Here is a 21,827-nt window from a genome sequence, read left to right on the forward strand (position 1 = left end):
TTTTTGATTTCCATTCAATTCTGGTGTATTATTTTATTGGTAGCTGCACTTTAAAACGGCACACGCTCTGAACTGGCCAGTAGTGCTTAGTAAAGTACTCATTTAGACAAACTGAAACAACCCCTTTGAAAAATTAATGAATTACTGTGCTGATAAAACTCTTACACTATTTGATTTTCAAACAGCTGAGCAAAACTGAACGTACTCAGACTTACTCTCTTTACTTATTCTGATCGACACTAAACTGACACACAATGTTTTTAGTGCAACGCCATATGACTTTCTAAAATCCGTACAACAGAATGGCCCTGACTAACAATAACCATTACTTTTCATGAATCGCTTACGTCACAAAAATCTTCGTTACTCGAACTATTGCAATACAGCGAGCGCCACTACTGCCAGCTAAATAAAAGATTCAAACTACTGAAGGCACTAACTACTGATAGGCATAGTTAGCCAATGAAAGATTTTGATAGAGAACAAACAATGTATTTACCTTAATAATGTTCAAAAGTCATTATATATATCAGTTCATGATATCCAGTATTACAAATTTACTCTTTCTGGCGGACACACGTCCAGATTGTCCGCTTTTAAAATTCTGCCATCTCTCTCCCCACATCCACCACTGCTGGCGACTCACCTCCAACTGTGCAATGCTACGCGCTGTTTACATCCAACTGGCCAACACTAAAATAGCAAATATTTCAACAATGCATACCAGCCACAGACTGCACACAGCACAGTCAGTGATTTTCCTACAGAGCGCTACGTGGCGTTACCAACATAAAAACTTAAACAGCCTACTTACAAAACAGCCTGGTGGAAACGCATTGGCCAAATAAAAGAACAGATAATTGAAAATTATTGAAAGGTAGTGCTCAGAGCTAAAGCTGTTCACGTAAAGAGGATAGAGGCTGACAGAACAATTTTAATTCGTGTTTGCCATTGTTTCCCCATATAATTCTTCGTGATGGTGGCGATGGTGCCTGCTAATAGGCGCTGTCGACGTCTTCCCTCTGAAGTGAAGCAAATTCGCGTGCTGCACGTTTCTGTAGTGGTTATTGCAACGATTTTCAGTACGATATTTATTTCTGGATTTTCATTGCATCCCATGTTGTTATTCTGTTTCATTATTTTATGTTCTGTTTAATATATTGCATTCTATAATAAAAATAAAGCTAACAACTGAACTCAGTCACATGATAATGATACCTGGAGATATCAGCATGGGCATGTTAAGTAAAATGATGAGGTGGTTCGCTTATGTTGTAAGCGAGTCCCATGCTTTGATTCATTGGTCACATTTAAGGAAGTCACACCGGCTTAGAAAAGACTTTACCTATGAAACATTTTACATCCAACCCTGGAATACCGCAGGAGGAGTCAGGGGCTACAAAGATCAGCGCCAACTGTCACACGTTTCCGTAACTTGAGAGAAAGCGTCGTTGGCGAGCTGTAAAAACTGAACTGCTCGACGTTGCGAAAAGCCTCTCATTATCTCTTGCATGTATCATTAATACTTCAAGAATCAGAGACGAATGCAGGAAAATTCTGCAAACCCTTGGGGACACAAACGATAATCTTGTAACAGCTCTTAAAGAGACTTACTCGTGAATAACTGATAAAACAATCAGTAAAACAGAACATTTTAAAACAGCTCTCAGAATTTAAAATAATCTATTTGACATTATTTCGTAACATAAAGATATATGAAAAGCTATTTTGGAACCGTATTGGGAGACCATGTTGTTCACGTATTTTCGCTTATGAGGCAGTTATCTATAATAAAGTGCTGTCAGCAAAACCTGCAACAATGTTCAGTCAAATCGTAATAAAGTTTACAAGTGGTCTGAAGATTGACAAGTTGCTATAAATGACCCATAATGCAAAATTGTGAACTTAGTGAGCTGAAAACGCATAGTACCCCATGACTATAATATCATATAATCACAACTGGAATCATTATATTCATCGAAATAGCTTTGTGTAATAATTTGCAGCTGTATGAAATGGGACCATCACACAGACTCCGTGGTAGGTAAAGGACGTGGCAGATATCGTTTCATTAGTAGGATACCGGAAATCTGCAGTCAGTCTACATAAGAGATGAAAGATTGCTCAGTTGAGTGAGTGTGCATCAAACAGGATTAACAAGGGATACTGAACATTTAAAAAGAAGGGCAGCACGAATGGTCACAGGATTGATTGGCTCATGGGAGAGTGTCACAGAGATGCTGACAGAATTGAACTGGCATCCGCTGGAGATAGACCCAAACCATCCCCTGAAAGCGTGCGTAAGAAGCTTCTAGAATCGATTTTTAGTGAGGAATATACACTGTTTAAGAGAATTAAAGAATCACTTTTTCGAAACCCTGTAACTGTCTCTCATTGCGACTCACAAGTTTGAAATTTGGCTCAAGGCTAAAGACGTGGCGCTCTACAGTGTCCCCTCTGGGTCGACAACGCTTCAAACTGCAAAGTGTCGACACATGCGACAAATGGCCAGAAATCAGAAGTTGATGTGAAGTACAAAGTGAGCTAATGATGTCACGTTGGCACGAAATTTACCCGCAATTCTGCCCAATACCACTACCCCTTGTGTTAATTCCTCTGCAGTAGAGTTCCTTGGGACGATGATTCCCATACATTTCGCGATAGAAAACGACAGTTTGTTGTGCGTTGAGCTACGCGAAGACGTTTTTGACAGGGCTTCACTTTTCCTCTGAGGACATCGTGGGCTACAGACCCACTGAATGTGATCTCACCCCTTCGGAGTGCACAGCAGCCGTAAGCGTTGCTGTGGTGTACAGTACTATTCTACGAAATTTGAACGTGATCCGAAGCAGCAAAGGGTGCTTGTGCTTTTTCAGTGTTCCTGTTTCACACCCCCTTGTAGCGTGATCTTGGATGGGTGCGAGATTGACAAATGTGTGAATAAAACTCCAAAACATCCCTCGAAGACCCCGTACCCCCACCACTCTTCGGCAAAATCCTCAGTGGCGACAGCCCACATTTATTGAGAATGTTAAAAACTTGCCTTTACAGAGAAAACCTGCGAAGTAGCCCTAGGCGCTTGGAACAGGGCAACCACTTGCCACACCTCCGACACCATCTCCGTCCTTTCACTTTGCTGTTGGAAGCGTCGCCCAGCCCGAGTCTGACCTCGCCGGGCGCCTAGATTTTTCACCGTTACAAAGGAACGTTGTAGGCATTTTTGAGCCAAATTTAAAACTTAACGCCAGGCAGTGGAAGACAATTACGGGATTTCGAAAAAGTGATTCTTATTATGATGCGCAGTGTACTGCAACATCTCCCCCTCCCCCTTATGACTCCCATAGGGATCTTAAAGAGCGCACAGAGGCTTTAACGAAATTATCATTCTTCCCACACTATAGATGAATGGAAAGGGGAGGTGGTCTGATAAGTGGTGCTAAGTGAAGTGCCCTTTGTCATGCACTTTACAAAATTTTGGAGAGATTAGATGTGTTGCAGATGCAGAAGCAGAACCATTAGGATGTTATCCAGGAAACTAAATGCTATGTCTGAAGAGCGAAAGCCTGTTTACTTTGCATCCTCTCACATTATTATGTCCTAGGGTATCTTATTCTAAGGCAACGCTGTGCTTTAACAAAGAATATTGTTAACCTCGAACAGAGCGCTCGCAACAATCAATTCGACAGCTACCTAGGAGCCCCTACTGAATTCTGTCACTCCTGTAGACGCGGTCCCTGATGTGATTTGTCGTTAGTCAATTCTACTCACTCAAAAAGGACCGCCCTATTTGCTTCATGAACACTATACCAAAAACAATGTGGACTTGGTACCCCTTCTTTAACCATTGTGCAGAACTACGTGCACGTCTCATTGTCAATAGGCTTACAGCACAATTGAAATAATTCAATGATAAATTCCAGATTCTCCAACCTTCGTTGTTAAGCATCCATCTATCAATTCTTTACAGGAATTGTTCGTAGTAGATTAGAGCCTCGGACTGGAAGGTGTTTCTCGTACTACGAGGGACGTTCAATAAATAACAAAGCACATTTTTTCTGAAAGCAGGTTGATTTTATTCATGATTCCAGTACACCACATTATTCATCCACTCATTTGCCTACTATTTTTCAACGTAATCTTCGTTCATGCGATAGCCTTTCGCCACCTTACTGGGAGGGCTTATATGGCCGTATGTTACTACTCTCCTGGTCGAAGTCGGAGCCAACGACTTGCTGCATCAATAATCCCCCCCCCCCCCCTTAGCCACGTGTTGTTACCCGCGGAGTGCATTTTTCATGTTCTAAATAGATGGAAGTCGAAATATGCGAGATCTGAGCTCTAGGGTGGATGAAGAAGAACAGTTGAATAAAGTTTTGTGAGCTCTTCTCTGGTGCTCAGAATTGTGTGAGGCATTGACATGGAGAAAGAGAACATAGTTTGCATTTTTATGGCGACGAAGACGCTGAAGTTGTTTCTTTAATTTCCTGAGGGCAGTACAATACACTTCAGAGTTTATCGTTGCACCATGAGGGAGAGTATCAAATAGAATAATCCCTTCAGAGCCCCAGAAGACAGACGATACGACTTTACCGGCTCAGTAGTAGCAGTAGTAGGTATTCTGCCTTACGGCAGGTCTTGTCATGGATTAAGCCTATTCCACTTTTGTCTGTCCATAGACATTTCTTAATATTTGTCTCCTTTTATATTGTCCAGCATTTTATATATTCTTTTTCCTCTTCCCCTTTTTCCCTCCACCATTCCTTCTATTCTTTCCTTCAATAAACAATCCCTCCTCGAAGAATGTCCAATCCAGTTCCGTTTTCTCTTTTTGATAACTTTCAGCATGTTTCTTTCTTCTCCAACTCTTCTTAATACTTCTTCATTCCTTACTCAGTCTTCCCATTTCACTTTTTCCATTCTTCTCCGTATCCACATCTCTAGTGGCTCCAATTTTCTTTCATCTTCCTTCCTCAATGTCCGGGTCTCCGCACCATATAGTGCAAAGCTCTAGATGTAACATTTGGCAAGTCTTTTCCTCAGATCTTTGTTTAGTGGTCCACAAAGTAATTTATGTTTCCTCTTGAATCCTTCTTTTGCCATTGCAATTTTTTCCCTAATTTCTGTTGAGCAATACATATAATCCATTATTACACTTCCCGAGTAATTGAAGTTATTCATTTTCTCTATTTCCTCTCCCCCTATTTTCAGACGACATTTTCTCCCCTTCCTCCAATTAGCATGCTTTTCGTTTTCTTCTTGTTGCTCTTCATTCCATATTCTTCTGATTTTATGTTTAGATCATCAAACATTTGTTCCATCTCTCTTGCACTCTCTGCCATCACAACCATGTCGTCTGCAAATCTTATACACTCCGGCTGAGGTTGGACGAATTGATTTGCGAAAAGGGACCAATGAGGAAGATCATCAGTTCCATAAGATTAGGGAAGAAATTATCCCAACATTTACTTTAAGCGATTTAGGGAAATCACGGAAAACCCAAATCAGGACGGCCGGAAGCGGGTTTGAATCGTCGTCCTCCCGAATGCAAGTCCAATGTTCTAATCACTGCGACTGCTGAAGACGCCTCTAAAATTTTACTTCAGAGGTGAGTTAGTATGGCGCCACTTAATGGATTATCGTTTTGTTCCCGGTTCGATTTGATGAACTCACGTTCCATTGCCTGTAACGAAGTTCTGCAAAAAATTTTCACGAACAGCCGCGTAATGGGCAAGTACGGATGATCCTTCGATGCTGTTTATGGTCTTCCGTAAAGTGGCGAAGAACTGAGTGGGCGCACGCCTTTGAGTACCCGAACTGGTGGACGTGTGTGTCACCACTAGCAAATGGTACCTCCAGTTGTGCAGCGAGGTGTTTGATTGTGACTCGTCGATCAACTAGAATGAGAGTGCTCACATGTTCCAACACTGCATGAGTCACAGCACGCGGGAGATCGGAAAGGTTTGCGCGACCTTATTGCAGTGATGACGGTCGCCCCGCCCAACGACTCACAGTGCATTTGTTCACTGCCAGGTCTCTTCAGACACTGTGCAGGCGCTTATGAACATCTGCAAATGCTCTGGTTTTCCGTCAGAACAAACCCAGTGACAGCTCTCTACTTCGAACACACCTCCCTTACAGACGCCATTGTGAAGATTACATTACAGGCCATTAAAATTTCTACACCACGAAGATGACGTGCTACAGACGCGAAATTTAACCGACAGGAAGCGTGCTGACATGAGGAAAGTTTCCAACCGATTTCTCATACACAAACAGCAGTTCACCGGCGTTGCCTGGCCTAACGTTGTTGTGATGCCTCGTGAAAGGAGGAGAAATGGGTACCATCACGTTTACGACTTTGATAAAGGTCGGATTGTAGCCTATCGCGATTGCGGTTTATCATATCGTGACATTGCTGCTCGCATTGGTCGAGCTCCAATGATTGTTAGCAGAATATGGAATCGGTGGGTTCAGGAGGGTAATACGGAACGCCGTGTTGGATCTCAACGACCTCGTATCGCTAGCAGTCAAGATGACAGGCATCTTATCCGGATGGCTGTAACGGATCGTTCAGCCACGTCTCGATCCCTTAGTCAACAGATGGGCACGTTTGCAAGACAACAACCATCTGCACAAACAGTTCGACGACGTTTGCAGCAGCATGGACTATCAGCTCGGAGACCATGGGAAAACGTAATTTTTTTGGATGAATGCAGGTTCTGTTTACAGCATCATGATGGTCGTATCCGTGTTTGGCGACATCGCGGTGAACGCACATTGGCGTATCACCCGGTTTGATGGTATGGGGTGCCTTTGGTTACACGTCTCGGTCACCTCTTGTACGCACTGACGCACTTAGAACAGTGGACGTTACATTTCAGATGTATTACGACCCGCGGCTCTACCGTTCATTCGATCCCTGGAAACCCTACATTTCAGCAGGATAATGCACGACCGCATGTTGTAGATCGTGTACGGGCCTTTCTGGATACAGAAAATGTTCGACTGCTGCCCTGGCCAGCACATTCTCCAGATCTCTCACCAATTGAAAACGTCTGGTCAATGGTGGCCGTGCAACTGGCTCGTCACAAGACGCCAGTCAGTACTGTTGATGAACTGTGGTATCGTGTTGAAGCTGTATGGGCAGCTGTACCTGTACACGCCATCCAAGCTCTGTTTGACTCAATGCCCAGGCGTATCAAGGCCTTTATTACGGCCAGAGGTGGTTCTTCTGGGTACTAATTTCTCAGGATCTATACACCCAAATTGCGTGAAAATGTAATCACATGTCAGTTCTAGTATAATATGTTTGTCCAATGAATACCCGTTTATCATCTGCATTTCTTCTTGGTGTAGCAATGTTAATGGCCAGTAGTGTACGTATAGTGCCGCCACCTGTCGGTACTTCATGAAACTGTAGGGGCTCAAGCGGGAATATTCCACGATATCCCACGACTAATTTCACATTTTTTTCAACCGGAGTTGGCCGAGAAAAAATTTATTGCGTTTGTTATTGAAAGCCACTCCTATATACTGCTTTGAAATAGTGTTGTGGCTTTTTTTTCAATTTTTGTAGTCTCCTTCTTTTGTTTTTAAATTTTCTTGTCATCCTTGTGTAAATTATGTATTGACTCATTCGATGACCAAATTACTTTGTCTCACAGAGCCCCGCGGAAGCCACTGCATCAAATAAGGAAAGATGATACCTAAATACACGGAATTAGAGAAGAGGACCCTCAGCGATTCTCCTTACTGCTATTTACAAGGTGCTGGTATAGGGAGGAAAACCTGTAATCCTTGGGCCGGCTTCTAGAAAGTTCCAGTGTAACCCGTTGCTTTCCTGGGCACAGATTGCGCTATTACCGACGTCCCAATGGGCCAGCAGCGACTAATCGATGTGTGCGCGTGCTCAGTCTTGACACGAAATACGGTTCTCGGGTCTCAATCGATAAGCTCGGAGGATAAGCAGCTGGTGGGCCGCCTGTTGTTGCGCCCCAGTAGCGAGCCGAGCCGGGCCCGGCAGCGACCCAGAGAACACAACTCAAATCGGGAACATAATACATACATAGTCCGTTACACGAAGACTTTGATTTTTTTAATACTTATCAAAACTTTTAGCACTTTCAACATTGCAGCCCAGTCAGCAATAGTGGTACTCTAATATATTAGAAACTATCAGCGTCGATTGCGGTAATGAAACCAACCTTTACCTAGGTTTCAGCCCAACTCATTCAGCCTTCTTCAGAAGATAAGCCTGACTATAATATGTCTACGAGGGCCTTTTCAGGCTGTTTTAGTTTTATTTCTAGACCATGCCTTCGTAGAGACATTATAGAATCAGGTTTATCTTGTGAAGAAGGCTCAATTACTTGGGCTGAAACCTAGCTGAAGGTTGGTTTCATTACCGCAATCGACGCTGATAGTTTCTTATATATTTGCCAAAACCTCCTTTGAATTCTGAGCCATTCGTTTACAAGCTTTATGTTTGATACCAATTCGACAGGAAAACTAACTTTCAAATGTTGATGGTGTTGGGACAGCAACCAGCCACAAATTTACTTTCAGTTCCTTTATTCAAAGGGTACCGTTACCAGTTTGGAATCGTGATTCATCCTCAAACGGTTTATACGCTTTCTTTGTGACGTGTGGTGTGTTTTTTTACAGATTAATTATCCTAAAATATAAATAATACATCATTATAAACACGCCACACACAGATGGTTGCGTTACAGATTTTTGTTGCATGTGACTTACATGAAATGTCCGTTTGGAGTGTTTGTTTTCATTAACATTCGTCCAACAAATGTGAAAACATTCCCACTGCATTCTTATAGTAGCACACGTAAATTTTTCTCACTGAACATTTTAGATTTGTCACTGATAAGATTTCCACCACACACCACATTTTTTGATACGTACAAAGAGCTTACAAACATATGAGCATCAAAGATGCTATGATATATCGTAACATATGACGATGATGTCTTATGTTTGGAAACGATCATGTATTCATTTACGCAACTGTAATGCCTTTTACACTAGTACCGAGATATTGATTTTCTGAGTTGATATTGTTACATTAATAATAAAGTTATTTTTATACATATATATAGTACTGTATAGGTAAAATAGTACATTATTTAATTACATTTAGCATCATGAGAATTATAGTAACATATAAATTTGCTACTTGATCTCCAGATAAGCGTAGTAATATTATTTGCTTTGGAGGTTGTAAAATAATCTTTGGAAATTTTTCAGGAGAGGGGTGTTAGCTAACTCTGTTTGTTCATTAAGGATATAGTCTGGGGTGCTATTTTTGTATGTGTGTATTTCTATTTCTTCTAATGTATTCGTAGTGGCTCCTTTTTCTGTTAGATGTAAAATTTTTAAGTTGTCCTCAATGTTTTCCACTGAATAGTTTTCTTCAGCAATATGGGCTGCAAATGCAGATTTGTTCATGTTACCAAGTCTGTCCCAACACCATCAACATTTGTCTTCAAACAACAGCCACGATCTCCATCATGACATCATATGGCAAAATTACATCAACTTTCAAATTCTATTTAATGTCGTTATCACAGAGGCTGTGACTGATTTCCACTCTCAAAAAAGAAAAAGAATCACTTTCAGTAACAAATCTTGCTTCTAAGTAAGAAACTAATCTACTAGGGCGTTAAATAAATAATGCAACACATTTTTTTCTCGTCCAGTTTCCGTTAAATTGCAGAATGTGTTGCGAGACATCGTAGAATATTCACGCTTCAGCCCCTACAGTTCCATGGAGTTCCGATCGATGGCGGTGCTATACGCAGCCTTCAAAATGGGGTCTTTATCGAAGGTGTGTTCCAAGCAGAGTGTCTACGGAGACCTGGTAGCGAGCAAAAGCGATCAACGGATGCCAGTCAGACACCATGCTGCTCAACTGGACGTCTGTACAGGCACACTCGTCCACCAATTTGGGTACTCAAAGGGGCAAAGATGTGTTCCCGCTGGTTTCCTAGCCACCTAACCGAATACCATAAAGAGCAACGACGGACCATTTGTGCGGAACAGTCCGCAGCTCGTGGTCGTGCGGTAGCGTTCTCGCTTCCAGCGGCCGGGTTCCCGGGTTCGATTCCCGGCGGGTCAGGGATTTTCTCTGCCTCGTGCTGACTGGTTGTCGTGTGACGTCCTTAGGTTAGTTAGGTTTAAGTAGTTCTAAGTTCTAGGAGACTGATGACCATAGATGTTAAATCCCATAGTGCTCAGAGCTAAGTGCGGAACAGCTTGTGCGTTGCGAAGCCGATAATGACAATTTTTGGCGAAAATCGTCACAGGCGACGAAGCATGCTTTCATAACATCGAACCGGAAACAAAACGGCAATCCATGGAGCTGTCATTCTGCGCTTTCTCGATGTCCTCCATCAATACTACCCGATAAAGAACCCAGTCCGCGCAGTAATACTTCAGAATACGCCGGACAAACGGACTGTAGGAAATCTGTTTAGTAGATTTGTTGCACCTCCTGCGCTTTCTGCTAATTGAAAGCTGTATTTGTTTTGAAGTACTCACAATATTTTAGTTGTCACGGTTCCACTTTAAGTTGTTCATAGTTACATTCCCTAGGTATTTAGACAGTTGATGCTATTCCAAAAGTAGTGTTGGTAAGAAGGTCAGAAGGAAGGTGCCACCAGGGACGATCAAGAACAAGATGGCGAGGGTGGACTACGGAAAGACTTGCAGCAACCAGGATTCCCAGCCAATAGGATGGAAGCTGCACGGAACAATAACAGTTGGAGACTGTTTGTCAGGTCGGTGGATGATCTGCAAGTTCTCTGGTCAATATCTAAGTAAGTAACGTATTTAGTTGAACAGACGGCTGTTAAATTTCTGTTATTTGCCGTGTAACCGAAATTTAACGGATTTGTTTTAGTGCGCATGTAGAGAACCTCAATTTTTTTGTTCCTTAACATCAGTTTCCTCTTTTCGCACCATACAGATACCGTGCCTAAATCATTTTGGGACGGGTTTTGGTTCCAAATCGTTTAAATGGCTCTAGCACTATGGAACTTAACATCCGAGGTACCAGTCCCCTAGACTTAGAACTACTTAAACCTAACTAACCTAAGGACATCACACACATCCATGCCCGAGGCAGAATTCGAACCTGCGACCGTAGCAGCAGTGCGGTTCCGGACTGAAGCGCCTATAACCGCTCGGCCACAACAGCCGGCTGGGTTTTGGTCTTCTGATGACTATACTAGACGGTAAACGACAGCATCACCTGCGACAATTCGCTTAGACTGTCTCGTACATCGTATATAGAGATTAACCCTACAACACGTCCTTGGGGAAAACTAGAAATCACTTCAGTCGGTCACTTCTCATCAGTTACTACGAACTGTCACCTTTCTGGCAGGAAATCACGAATTCAGTCGCGCAGCTGAGACAATACTTGACAGGCAAGCAATATGATTAGAAGCCGCTTGTGAGGAACGCTGTCAGAAGCCTTCTGGAAATCTAAAAATGTGGAATTAACTTGGGATCCCCCTGACAATTCACTTACTACTTCGTAGATAAAAGAGCCAATAGTGTTTCACGAAAACGATGTTTTCTGAAGGCTATGCATTTGAAGCCAACTTAATGTGCTTAGCAGCATTTTTTTTACTTGTCTGGGGGCTATTCGGACTGTATGCTCCAAACTCTTGAAAATAAAACATTTTTTATTTTCACTGTGCCTTCCATTTCACGACAGATCGGACTTTTACTTTCCGAATAGACCTTGCACAAATTAGAGTCACCCAGATTAGATTTTCCGTGGTTTCCCTGAATCTCTTAAATAATGAGAGAGTTGCTTTGAATAGGACACAGCCGATTCCTTCCGCAAGCCGTGCATATGGTTCGTGCGTAATGACGTAGCTACCAGCGGGGCGTTAATCATGTAAGTGCTAAAACGTAGACGTCACGTAAGGAGCATTTGTCTGAAAACGTTATAAACGAGCACACAGGTTTCAACAGGCACAGATTCTTTCAAAACTTTTTAAATTCCGAATAACACAAAATTAACAGTTGTATTCAGCGCTCAAGACAATTTCGGAACATAAGGGAACCATAAAAATACATTGATATTAGGGAACAGAGTAAATTCAGCATCTTGGTATGTTATTATGCGTCGACCTGTTTATACACCCCAAGGGGAGGGAGGATAAACTTCGCACCACCAAGGAATTATCCGAATGCGACGAAAATCGGCAGACATGATGTTTTTTGTACAGACAAACAAACAATTACAGTCTCAGAAAAATTGGATGATTTATTCAAGAGAATATTCCGGAATAGAGTCTCGTTGACTGTCGTAGAATGAGTAGAAGTGTCTTCAGTGATGAGACCCGATGAGCTGCGAAGATGTATCAGCAGACGCCGCGGTTAGCGGTGGAATACCAACCTATTGCCGCCCGCCACACAGCCCGACGACAAGTAATGATGGTCTGCGGTGCCATTTCTTTTGTTAGCAGGAGCCGTTTGGTCGTTAACCGCAGCACCCTTACAGCACAGCGACGATTTTCTACGCCCTATTTTGTTGACCTTCATGGCAAGTTACCCTGTGTTTACATTTCAGCATGACAACACCCGCCCGCACACGGCGAAAGATTTTACTGCTAGTTTTCGTGTTCCCCAAAACCTATCTTGCCCAACAACGTCGCTGGATGTCTCCCCAGTTCAGAAAGTTTGAAAAATTATAGGCAGGGCCCTCAAACCAGCCAGTTGCAGACTACGGCACGATATCCCTCAGAAGGACATGGACCAATTTGTCAGTCAATGAAAAGCCGAATAACTGCTTGCATGTGGACCAACATGTTATTGATTTGCTCAGTTTTGGAGGTCTGTCTCTTGAATAGATAATACTGTTTTTTCTGAAATTGTATTCATTTGTTTGTCTGCGCATGTGCATCGCAACTACCAATTTCCGTCCTATTCCAATAATCCCTTCTTGGTTCGTCGTCTTTTTAGTCTTATAGTGTACGATTGAATTTGAAGGTTATTTGAGGATATAAGCTGCGAAAATTGGCACTCAGAATTGCCACTTCTGACAGCAGCAAAAGCATTAACCTGGTACAGCATCGCCTCAAACTGAGCTTGGACGAAATTTCCTGTTGATGCAACTCTGTACTAGAATTCATCAACCGTACAGGTTGGCGACTGATGGCACGCTAGTCCCTCGGCAACCAATGATCAAATGTTTTCAATAGTGGAGAGAGAGCTGCTGAACGTGTTTGCCAAGCAACAGTCGGACATTGTCGTTCACTGGTCAGGACAGCTCTGGAAATATACGGTATTGCGTTATCTTGTAGAAAGATTATGTTATATCTCGCAGATAGGGGACAGCCACCAGCCTTAACACGTCAGAAATGTAATGCCAGCTGGCCAAATTAACGCCTACGCAGACCAGAGGTGATTGCATGGTGTACTTAATGGCACACCACACTATCGCGCCATATAATGGAGCCGGATTTGTCTTTCGCGATGATGTATGCAGAACCGGGAACACTTCTGAAAAGACGACTGGTGGTTTTCCTGAGTTCACTGTTGTCGATGGGCGCCACCAATGTTGGCGCTTTTCTACAGGGCGAGATGGCGCAGTGGTTAGCACACTGGACTGACATTCGGGAGGACAACTGTTCAAACCCCTTCCGCCCGTCCAGGTTTAGGTTTGCCGTGATTTCCCTAAATCGCTTTAGGCAAAAGCCGGGATGGTTCCTTTGAAAGGGTACGGTCGATTTCCTTCCCCCATCTTTCCCTAATCCCAGATTGCGCTCCCTCTCTAATGACTTCGTTTTCCGCGCAAGGGGAAAACGCAACAGTTGTCGCCATCTTGACAGTGTGTTGTGCCCCTGTTGTCCTCCGACTGTCCATGCGGATACTCGTCTTGTTGTAAACCTGCCCATTTGATGACTGAACGTAAATGACGTTACTGAAAATCCTACACAGCCGAGCGACTACACTTCTGCTCTCTCGGATGAAACTCGACCAACCCGAGGAGTAATACCACGGAACGTTAAACCACAGTCTCGATAGGCCAACATCCTACCAGTGTCGAATGACGATGAGTGCTGCTAGTTATTTCTGCTTCTTATACGATGCAGGACACAGTCTTGTCAACGAGCATATGCGATTTATGAATGGGAAATGTACTATGCAAAATTTATTTGTTTGTAGAATATTGATGACGTTACTCCTACCTAGATTGTGTCGATGTGCTAAAATGTTACCTAGATTGTGTCGATGTGCTAAAATGTTATCAAGTGGATGTCCAACCACATGAACTAAGACGGGGAAATTTGGAAGGGAGCAGCATATTCCTTGTCTTACATTGGCATCATTGAATGAAAGCTTTTATTTCGCGCTTGCGTTTTGCTATTTACACCTTAGGTGTTGTTTACGGATTCGATCGTACGTTGTTGCGCTTTGAAGTTGGGACTGTGGTGTGTAGCAGTCTTCAGTGCTGTATAAAATTATTGCTAGTTATCTTCATGCGAATAATTACATCAATGTACGAGAAGAGAAGAAAGAGAAGAAAGAGAGGAGAGGAGAGGAGAGGAGAGGAGAGGAGAGGAGAGGAGAGGAGAGGAGAGGAGAGGAGAGGAGAGGAGAGGAGAGGAGAGGAGAGGAGAGGAGAGGAGAGGAGAGGAGAGGAGAGGAGAGGAGAGGAGAGGAGAGGAGAGGAGAGGAGAGGAGAGGAGAGGAGAGGAGAGGAGAGGAGAGGAGAGGAGAGGAGAGGAGAGGAGAGGAGAGGAGAGGAGAGGAGAGGAGAGGAGAGGAGAGGAGAGGAGAGGAGAGGAGAGGAGAGGAGAGGAGAGGAGAGGAGAGGAGAGGAGAGGAGAGGAGAGGAGAGGAGAGGAGAGGAGAGGAGAGGAGAGGAGAGGAGAGGAGAGGAGAGGAGAGGAGAGGAGAGGAGAGGAGAGGAGAGGAGAGGAGAGGAGAGGAGAGGAGAGGAGAGGAGAGGAGAGGAGAGGAGAGGAGAGGAGAGGAGAGGAGAGGAGAGGAGAGGAGAGGAGAGGAGAGGAGAGGAGAGGAGAGGAGAGGAGAGGAGAGGAGAGGAGAGGAGAGGAGAGGAGAGGAGAGGAGAGGAGAGGAGAGGAGAGGAGAGGAGAGGAGAGGAGAGGAGAGGAGAGGAGAGGAGAGGAGAGGAGAGGAGAGGAGAGGAGAGGAGAGGAGAGGAGAGGAGAGGAGAGGAGAGGAGAGGAGAGGAGAGGAGAGGAGAGGAGAGGAGAGGAGAGGAGAGGAGAGATTTACTTACTTAAATATGAAGAAGGAAATGTGAATGTAGTTTGTACGCATACCTCGCTTGCACTTATTTCTACTAAACTAATCACGGATATCTTCATACGTTGGAGAAATGTCGGACACTTCCGCGGACATATGATAGAAGGCCTGGTGCTCTTCCGAGGTACAATTACGACCCTCAAAATCTGGAAAAGGCGGTTGCTGGTATAAGATCAGGAAAACTGTCATAGAGAAACGCATCAAGCAAATTTAACATACCATGTTGAACATTAGAGAATAAACACATGATTGGGAGGAAACAGTTAAATAAACAGTTTGACGTAATCGTAAAAGAGGTGGTTGCAAAAGGAGTGAAATTCAGATTTCTGTGTCCCTATTAAGTGCACAAATCTTTGTTTATTTTTCCTGTGATTCCAGATGATGATACTATGGACACCAAATTGTCATAGTGTTGGAGATTCCTAGAGAAGAAACGAGGAAGTTTTTATTCACCGAGAACATATCGCAGATTTATGATTTATGCGATGACTAGGTTGCCATTGTTCATAAAATACTTTCTAAATGTGTGTGTCAAAGTACTTATAAACATCTCTTAAATATTTTCTGAACATGTGTAAATTATTTTGTAGCCATGTGTAAAATATTACCTAAACATGCAAGAAGAATTTCTGAGCAAGAGTGTTTTTTAGGAATATAGTTTGCGTACGAAATTACCCCAATAGAGGGAAATATCGAACTTCGGTTCGAAATTCAATGAGCGTCCTAAATTACCCCATTATACGGGGTAGCATGCGACAGGTTTATTTTTTATGGTCTGGTTACTTAAACAATGTTTTTGATTCATGGTCTTTGACCATATTATTCTTCAATATCTTCCCAAATGTTGTATCTCGTTCTTTTTGTTGCACGAATTTAATATTCCTTGCGAAGCTACGGCAAAGAATATTATTTGATGTTCATCGAATGTTACCTTCATGGTGCTGCTGTTATAATGGGCAGCACTGTAGGATCAGGCACCTCATCAGATAAAAGAGATTCTTTTCTCTCGCCCAACCTCAGCTGACTTCCAGGTCCTCTGTCATTTTAGCGTTGTGATCTTCAGCGAAACAGTCTAATATTCATTCTTCATTTTGTCGTCTTCCGTTTCAATGCCATCCTGATAAACAGTGCGACTTTGTTGCATTGGCTTATTTGCACTAAATTCAATTTTTGTTCCTCAGCAAGGATTAGAATTTATTTCAATGGGGGAGGGGACGGGGGACACGAGGGAGCACACCCTTGTCTTAACTCATGACTCCTCCTACAATTTTTATCTCCCGCCTCCAAGCTTCACACCTTCACGCAGACACACAGACCCCACCATTACCAAATTAACTACTTCTTGAGACATCAAGATATGTCTACCCTATCTATCCCTACTTTCAGTCAACTTGTTTGGTAATTTTCTAGTCTCTCTTACGGATTTTAGTACACTCCTTAGTAATTACTGGCACTATTCACCTAATCTTCAACGTGCTTCTGAATCCTTGCGTCTTCTATTCTTTCCCTGTCTCATTCTTCCGTATGAGTCTGCATGCATGCAAACACACTCATATGCAGAAAAGAAACAGAACACCTTGAACTACTAGAGATAGGCCGTTCATATTCACAGGACATATACATTAGTACGTTATGCAGAAATGGTTATTAAGTCGGTCACCTCGGTTCAGCATGTGTCCTTTTGCATAGTAGGCACAGTGTCCGCCAAGTGATGGCATCGAAGCGTATAAGGCGCGAATGGCTTCCTGTTGTATAGCTATCGGTGCTGCATTCACATGGTTGCGAAGTTCGTCTATTGTGTTTGCCATTGGTTTACAGCACTGCACCAAACCTTTCACAATATCCCACACATTTTACATTGGTGAGAAGTCTGGTTATGTGGCGGGCCAGGGCAAAAGGCTGACATCTTGTGACACCAAGAAGGCAAGCGTTCATGCAGCAGCATGTGGTCATGAACTTACTTGCTCAAAAATGGCGGCTGCGCTGTTGTGTAGAAAGTGTATATTTTCGGGTTCCAGGGTGTCATTACCTTAGGACACACTGATCACCAACTCTAATTTGTGGTTGTACCCAATAGCACCCCACACTACATGGCCTTCAGATGGCGCTGTATGTCTTCTGCGAATGCAGTCACTGTGATGTCGCTCGCTCTGTCTGCGGCTAACAAAAATGCGGCCATCAGTTTCAAACAAAGAGAACCTGAATTTGTCCGAAAACGCTGTCTGATGCCATTACTGTCCTCAGTGGCGTCGTTCCATACACCGGTGCCGTCTAGCACGTTTGTGCACATTCGGCAAAGGTGGGTGGAGAAGTGGACGACGCGCACGTAACCTAAGCCTTAATAAACGGCGCCAGACTGCTACCCATGATAGCGTACGATGTGTTTCACTGCTCCACTGTTGCGCCAGAGACGAAGAGGACTCGTATCTGTCCTGCAATGCCATTTGGATGAGGTGTCAGTCTCCTCAGGGAGTGGTCTAGGTGGTGCAACCTTACCCATCTCCTCGACTTCCCTTGAACCACTCTGAACACACCCATTGCACTGCCGAAACACTTCGTCCCACACTAGCAGCAATCTCCCGGATGGATGCATCACATCCTCTCATGCTAATAGTGCACCCTCTACCAAACTCATCATCATCGTCATCATTTAAGAGCCCGCATCTCGTGGTCGTGCGGTAGCGTTCTCGCTTCCCACGCCCGGGTTCTCGGGTTCGAATCCCGGCGGCGTCAAGGATTTTCTCTGCCTCGTGATGGCTGGGTGTTGTGTGCTGTCCTTAGTTTAGTTTGGTTTAAGTAGTTCTAAGTTCTAGGGGACTGATGACCATAGATGTTAAGTCCCATAGAGTTCAGAGCCATCATTTAAGACTGATTAGGCCTTTCAGCGTTCGGTATGGAGCATAGTCCCCCTTATAAAATTCCTCCATGATGCCGTATTTAGTGCTAACATTGGTGCCTCTTCTGATGTTAAACCTATTATTTCAAAATCATTCTTAACCGAATCCAGGTACCTTCTCCTTGGTCTGCCCCGACTCCTCCTACCCTCTACTGCTGAACCCATGAGTCTCTTGGGTAACCTTGCTTCTCCCATGCGTGTAACATGACCCCACCATCTAAGCCTGTTCGCTCTGACTGCTACATCTATAGAGTTCATTCCCAGTTTTTCTTTGATTTCCTAATTGTGGACACCCTCCTGCCATTGTTCCCATCTACTAGTACCTGCAATCATCCTAGCTACTTCCATATCCGTAACCTCAACCTTATGAATAAGGTAACCTGAATCCACCCAGCTTTCGCTCTCTACAACAAAGTTGGTCGAAAGATTGAAGGGTGCACAGATAACTTAGTCTTCGTACAGACTTCCTTCTTGCAGAAGGATTTTATAGTACGGTTCGCGCAAATGTCTGCGAGGAATTCTGCGCGTCTGCTCAAGTCACACTGCTCCGTTACCTTCAGTACCTTCAGTTCATAGCGACAACGACATTTTAGCAGAAGGGGGTTTGCGCCGCGATATCGATGTTGACCTTGGACACGAGGGCCGACAGTATTCAAATGCTTATCATTTCTGCAGAAAATGCCAATGTTCATGCCCTGTGAATATGAACGTCCCATCTCTAGTCGTTCACGGTGTTCTGTTTTTTTTCTGAACTGAGTGTACTTTCAGAAAAGATTTCCTAAGAATTAAATTCATACAAGTTGTTGATATCCTTCTTTTTTCAGATAAGCTTTTCTCTCAAATGCTAATCTGCATTTTGTATTATTTTTGTTCCTACCACCGTCAGATATTTCGATACCTAAAGAACAAGTCAGCTACTTTTAGTGTATCATTTCCTAATGTATTTCCCATCCCATCTCTTGATTTAGTATGACTACACTCCATTACCCTCGTTTCACGTCTTATAATCAATTTTTAAGACACTGGCCATCCAGTTTAACTGGTTTTCCAAGTCGTTTGCCGTCTCTGGTAGAATTACAATACCACGTAAAAACTCTAAGGTTTTTATTTGTTCTCCCTAAACTTTAATTAATTATTTGAAATTTCTCCATATTTACACTGCTAGGCCGTGGAATATTCTCGTTGCCTTCATTTTCTGCGTACAGATGCGCGGGGAGAATTTATGAATCGAGGCGTTTTCAGGTTACTTGGGGGCACTGACCTCTACAGCCGAATTCAATAGCGGCTGTGAATGATGTGCGACGGCACGCATCCTCTGGTGGGCGCCGCGTGAAGCTGCGAGTAGGTCACGGGAGAGTTCCCTCCACTTAACACCGACTGTCGTGCTCCCACAGAATCGTCTACTATTTCGACTATTCAACTATTGAAAGGATACTACTAATTTATGTGACAGTTAAGTGAACCAATTTTCCGACATGTGTTGATGTACTTTTTCTTGATGTACTTTACCATGTATTCAACATATAATGTAGTAACGAAGCTTTGCAGGGCAAACTGTACAGAGAGATAAATTATTTCGTACGACCGAACAGTCTAAAAGCCGTAATGAGTTTAACAGTTGAATATTAAGTAAAGGATGTTATTACTTTATGATTACAAGAAATAATACGAATTTCATTATAGTTCTGTAGAAATGCACTTACGAAGCCTATTTCCCCCTGGAAATTACGCAAAATGACACTTCGTAATATTCTGATGCAGAAAGAATGAGAAAGAGTGACCGCATAAACCGAAAGTGCGCCAAATTGTAAATGGTCTTTGTTATGTCAAAAAGGTTCTCGTAATTTTAAATACAATGTTGAGGCATGCATGGTTTTCGAATTTGTCGAGCACTTGTGTTGCGTACAATTTTGGGGTGGAATGTCGTAGGCTACTATATCATTTGAAGACATTCAGCAAACAACTCATTTTCTTGGCTTTATATATGCTTTCGCCCATCTTCAGCTGGCTTAATAGAGTGAAATATTTTTAGTCGTGTTGTCGATTTCATTTTGAATGCTGCAGATGTGCGAAACGAAAAGCTTAAATTCCTGTTAATGCTTGAGATATTTTCCAGACATCCTATACATGAACAGTAGAGTGACAGTAGATGTAGTTTCTTACTCAAATGAATGTTAAACGTCGGTGACGCGTTGCCACAGCATACAGTACTAACAGCACGGTAGCACCATTTGAATGTAACGTGTACACAACGTCGCAGAAAGGAGCTGCTAAATTCATAATTCATGTTTCAAAACGGTGACAAATATGTAAGTGTGGTATTACAGTTGTAAATTGACAAAAGTTGCCGAATTTCTTTAATACGTTGAAACGACAGCCATGACGGACAGTTAACTTTGCCAGGGAAGGAAAGTGGTTATTTGATTAAGTAATACCTACAAGACCGGCTTTTGTGGTTAAATAAAATACTTTTTTATGAAAATGGATATGCAGTTTAATGAAACTGATAACAAGAGTCACGGATGCCCTGTGTCCCAGATGAGGAGCATGTTGGACAACATAGTAAGCAAGTGCATACTGTGGCAGTGGTACTATTCCACTCTGAAGATGATGTTAATGAGCTGGTCTTTCAGTGTTAGAGTGAGACGATTTGCAAATAGAGATTTGTTCAGCAGTACTGCAAACAACGCGAAGAGGAAAACAGGGAGAAGGACACTTTACTCACGATACGATAGGTGAGCACGTGCGTCTTCGCAGTGTTGAATTTCTGTGTCAGGTTCAGCAGTATGGCACGAGTGACCCTCCAAAGGACAGCAAAGAGAGATGTGTGCTGAGAAGAAGCGTCAGGCAGGTGTCTGCAACAATTCCAGTATTCAATCGCGATAGAGGTTCGTGCGTGTTACTATGACTGGCAAAGTTCAATGGCGGAGTCCGCAGTATACGTGTCCGTGTCTGGCTGTGTGCGCGTGTGTGTGAGCCCGAGTGTGGGTGAATTCGCGCAGGTGGGGGGAAGGCTGACGGGAGCGAATCAATACGCAAGCTGGCGGGCCCGAGCAATGCTGGCGGCCGCGCGCGGGCCCTAAATTCGCCAAAAGCGACGGAATCTCGCCACTCTTACCTGTAAGACGACCAGGGGCAGGCGCTGGAAACGGAGGCAGGGGCGGCGGTGGCGGCTTATCGTCCTAGAGCGCGGCGCGGCCGAGTCTGCGTGGCTGCTGGCAGAGGAGTGAGCTGCCGGCAGGCGTCTGGAGTGCAGGCTGGGGCCCGTCAGTGGACGCGAGTGCGCTGTGGAAACCTCCGCGAACTGCAGCCGCCACTGCCGCGCCGCCCTGCTGTCTGAGGCCTGGCCGTGCCGTGTGTACGCCGTGTGCGTGAGGCGGCGCGTGCGGCGCTAGCTGCTGCCTCGCTCTGTGTGTGTCTGTGTGTTCGAGAGTGCGCGCGCGCGCAGCCGCTGGTGGGGGGTCGGCGCCTCCGTCAATACGGCGGGGCGCCAGTCTGGCCAACCACCGCGGCCAGACAGCCACGAGAGCCCCACAGGGATTCATTCTGGGGCCAAAACTGTTCAAAGTTGTAGCGTTTCCTCCATCTGTATTCGTTTCGGGAGTAGTTGCTCCCTCCACCGTCC

At 43.9% G+C, this 21,827-nt stretch overlaps 1 protein-coding gene across 9 annotated transcripts in view; it reads right to left on the bottom strand.

Annotated features, from left to right (window-relative positions):
* Positions 1–21,622, bottom strand: part of LOC126284265 (RIMS-binding protein 2-like) — a 1,431,128-nt gene extending 1,409,506 nt beyond the window's left edge. For 3 of the 9 annotated variants that reach the window (XM_049983076.1, XM_049983073.1, XM_049983072.1), the window contains exon 1: positions 21,321–21,618. The gene's annotated coding sequence lies outside the window, so the exon portion shown is untranslated. Of the gene's footprint in view, positions 1–21,320 lie in introns of all 9 variants that reach the window. The other 6 variants (XM_049983075.1, XM_049983074.1, XM_049983077.1 and 3 more) reach the window with 5 other exon arrangements.
* Between the last annotated feature and the right edge of the window lie 205 nt (positions 21,623–21,827).

Source organism: Schistocerca gregaria, chromosome 8, assembly GCF_023897955.1.
Source record: "Schistocerca gregaria isolate iqSchGreg1 chromosome 8, iqSchGreg1.2, whole genome shotgun sequence".
In the NCBI taxonomy this organism is placed as follows: domain Eukaryota; kingdom Metazoa; phylum Arthropoda; class Insecta; order Orthoptera; family Acrididae; genus Schistocerca; species Schistocerca gregaria.